Here is a 4,227-nt window from a genome sequence, read left to right as displayed (position 1 = left end):
ACAAAGAGGTTGCAGCTTGAAGCAGTTTTCCTAGTCCCGAGCTAATAGGAGGGAAAAAAGGGCGCGCGACACGGTTTACACGGGGCTAACTTCATTTAATCTAAAGGATTGAACTGAATTCTGAGAGGTGTCCTTCCTACGGTTAAGTTATCCTTTTCCTTTATGAGACGGTAACAGCAGTGGGTGGTAATTGTTGGTGTTTTTTTTTTTTTTTCATGAATGTCTGGTTTTGGCAACATCCAAGGCCGGCAGCCCTATATCTGATTGGAAATCCTAACTGATCGTGGGCTCTCTGCACCCCGCTCTACGGGCCTGCAGGTCCGGGACTTGCTCAGAGCTCCCTCACAGTCCGCCTCTTTCAGGCCAGGCCTTTCTTTCTTTCTTTTTTATTTTTTTTTTAAAGATTTTATTTATTTATTCATAAGAGACACACAGAGAGAGGCAGAGACACAGGCAGAGGGAGAAGCAGGCTCCATGCAGGGAACCCGACGTGGGACTGGATCCCGGGTCTCCAGGATTGCGCCCTGGGCCAACGGCAGGTGCTACACCACTGAGCCCCCCAGGGATCCCCATGGCCGGGCCTTTCTTTCACTCAGTGGCACTTTGCTGCCGAGAAAGTACGAAGGATACTCGAAGGGCAGTGCCCAGCCTGCCTCCCACCGAGTTGGGAAGACGCCCTCGGTTACCCCTGCCTGTGGGGAGAGGGGTCTCGGAGAGAGCGATGGGCCTGGGCTGGCCCGCCAGCCGAGCATGTGCAGAGGGAGGACTCTGGGCTTCCTGGCTTTGGGGAGCGAGGTCCCCCCATGAACCCTCATTTTCAAATCTGCCTCGGTCTGCACGGGGCCCGTTTCCTTGCTTCCCCACTTGTCTGCTTAGGGCAGAAAATCAAGCAGAGATCTTCCCACCACCCACCCTTGTCTTATCCCCTCCTTGTCCCACCTGTCCTAAAAGCCATGGTTCGTCCACCTTTTCCTTCTTTTGAGGGTTTTCTATGGCAGCCTGGAGACCCCTCTCTCCTGATTTGAAGAGATTCCAAGACAATCGGGGAGCTATTAAAAAATAAAATCAGGACCTTGTGAGGGGAGCTAGTTCCTAGGAAACAAATGTTTTCTATTTCTTATAAATGGAGCTAATCCTTGGGTCATCTGTGCTCCTGAATCACCTGTTTATGGCTCCGTCTTCGTCCTTGGGGGGTTCTTTCTCCCTCCTCCACTGGCACCGGTGAGAGACGGCGACGGCATCCCTCGCAGCGTGGAGAGCGCGAGAAAGAGCCGGGGCCGAGGGGGGGAGAAATCTAGACTCCCCGGAGCCGTGCTGGGATAAGCCCACAGCTGACCGGGGACGTTGGACACCCGGGCCAGCAGGCGCGGCGGCAGGACCGAGAGTCTCCGGCCCGCGAGGGGGCCAGACAGGAAACCATCCCCATCGCGTGACGGGGAGCCGAGGCCCGGGGTGGCTGCAGGGGGGGCGGTCGGACAAGACGCAGGACTCGTCAGAGGCCGAGGCGTGAGACTCGACACCTGCGCCCGAGCAAAGCGAAGGTGCCTCTGCCCGCGGTGCTTGCAGAGGGGCTGGCTGCCCTCGGCCGCTGGACCGGCTACCGGACCATTGTCTGGAGAAAGGACCGTACCCCCAAGACCCACTCGCACGACCGGGGCCACCTCCTTTGTGCTTCTCCAGATTCTTCTTGCTGGTCTAGGGTTGCATCCTGATCCTCCTGCCCCCAGAGCCCAGCCAGCCCTTCAGGGTACACTGCCCACCGCAGGCTGTGTCAGCCCCATTACCCCCAGAGGTGCCCCTCCCCGCACACGGGGTCCACACACCCCCCAACCCCGAGGCTCCCTCCTGCTCCCTCTCCGGGGCCAACACCACCCACTTCCTCTGCCACCTGTGGCACAGGATACCAGGTCCTCAAGGGGGGCTTGATCCATGTGCTGCTTGGACACTCCCCACCATTGAGGGGACCGGCCTCTAGGACGGGCAGGTGACAATGGGGCCACAGCCTCTGCGGGCAGCCTACAGTGGGGAGACCAGGGTTACACGGCAAGTGTGCCAGTGCCTGGGACACAGAGACATCAGGCTCCGGATGATGGAATATGATGGAAGTTCCAGCAGACGCCGGGCAGGGAGCCCGCAGGCCATCGGGGGAGGGTGGGAACGCACAGCAGCTGGGTGGGCAGAGGCACATGGTTCCCACACCGGCAGGCAGGGCGGTGACGGGAAAGAGCGTGGGCTTTGGAGAGACCGACCTCATGGAATCCTGGCTCCGTGGCCCTGGCTGTTGCAGGTCTCTGGCTCGGGAATAATAACACCCACCTCAGAGAGGTGGCACAGGTGGCATGTGCCGCTCAGGGAGAGTCGGGCCCACTAGGCGCTCCATGAACAGTTTCCCATCCCTCCCGGGCCCCGGTCTGGTGCTCTGGGGCTGTGGCCCCGGAAAGGGCCGAGGGGGTGAGGCTTCATGGGTGGAGAGAAGGAGCCGTGATCAAGGCCGGGAGGCTCAGCCCCGTGGCGGGCACCCCAGGCCCCATAAGGAACCCTTCTTATTCTCCTTGGCCTCCAGAGATGTCCTGAGGGGGCCAACCTCCACGTCTATGAGCAGCTTGACCCCGGCAGCCCCCCCAGCTGGGCTGGTGCTGTGTCTGGCGGCAGGGGCCCCTCCAGGGGTCCTTCAGTGGCCACGGTGGCGACCTGGAGTCAGAGTCCCATGAGGGGCTGGGGAGGGGTAATTCGTCCACCAGCTTGTGCTCAGGGCAAGTGGTGTGCCAGGCACGAGAGTACAAAGGTGAGGACGGTCCAGACCCTGTCACCGGCTTTGGGGGAGGCGACAGAAATGACCAATGAGGTGGGCTGGGGACTTCACTCATGTGTACCACCTTTTCCTCCATCCGTGTCCTTCCTGGGTGGCTCCACCCGCCCGTGGGACCAGAAGCTTCCTGAGTGCAGGCTGTGATTTTGCTTTCTGCTTCTCCGCCATCCACTTAGCTGTGACGGGAGGAAGGCAGCGCCGGGGCACAGATCCGGAGGGGGACTCGGGGCCCATCACGATGCTCTCATGCACCTGCGACCGGCTCCCTTGCCCACCCCTCACGCCCTCTTGGTGCCCCAGAGCTCTGCCGCCCAGTCCCTCAGCACACGGCCGTTTCACCTGACTCGGGTCTAGCCTGTTAGGTGTAAGCTTCCTCAGTGCCCCGCGCCCACGTCCCTCTCAGAGCTCACCCCGCCATCGGCCTGCCCTGGCCCCATCTCCGCTCCCTCGTTCCAAGACCCTGCTACCTTTACTGGAGTTCGGGCCTCTTTCTCCACTGATTCCATTCTCACTAGAATTCCCTTGCTGCCTTTCGAAAGATCCCCGTGAAGGCCGGGGCCCCACCCCAGTAGACCGCCTTAGCTGGTTTGGAGTAAGTGGCTCGGACATCGGTATTTTTTTTTAAGTCCCCAGGTTATTTTTGAGCTTGCGTGAAGAACCCCTGCTCTTGGCCACCATGATCAAATGACCACCTAGACTCATGTGACCTCACGTCCACCCTACCTGGGAGTCATTGTCATTATTCTCTTTCCCCGGAGCTCTCTCTCGGGGGAGCCCTCCACGTCATCCATCAGCTCCTGCCTGGTCTGTAGCCCACAGCCAGCTGAGCCCCTCACTCTGGCACCTGCCAAGCTCGTAACTCGGATCTCTACCGAGATCGTGGTGCTCTCACTATATCCCCATGGGAAGCTCCACTCAGCCTCCAGCACCTTGATCTGCTGCTCTAGAAAACAGACTCAAAACCCAGGACAACCCGGCCCACCCAGGGAACCCCGGAGAGCCCTGGGCACAAGGGGAGGTGGGAGGGTTCTTCGCTTCCCCCACAAATCCGGGTGAGGAGCCAGCGGCATCTGAAGAAGCATCCTCCATCCCTCCACTCGAGAACCTAGCGCTCTTCAAAGTCTCTCAACTGGAAAGTCTCTCTCCCGTTATCCCACCTCAGTTCTTACTGCTGCAAAGGTAGCAGAGGCAGCAGGTAGGATGTGGCTCTTTTTGCTCTTGGTTGGTCGCTACCCAGCTCTGAACACACACACACTCACACAGGATGGAAGCAAACCCGTGACTGAGTCTTGCACTGCTCACCCTCCTCCACCCACATGGTGGTGTTGACTTCCAGGTTGAGAGCCATGGGAGGCTCTAGCTGACGGCCACCTCCTGGGTGGCAGGGGTTTGAGCCTGGCCCTGTGACGTTGGCTCAC

This window comes from Canis lupus, chromosome 25, assembly GCF_048164855.1.
Source record: "Canis lupus baileyi chromosome 25, mCanLup2.hap1, whole genome shotgun sequence".
Taxonomy (NCBI): domain Eukaryota; kingdom Metazoa; phylum Chordata; class Mammalia; order Carnivora; family Canidae; genus Canis; species Canis lupus.
Note: the sequence above shows the minus strand (reverse complement) of the source record.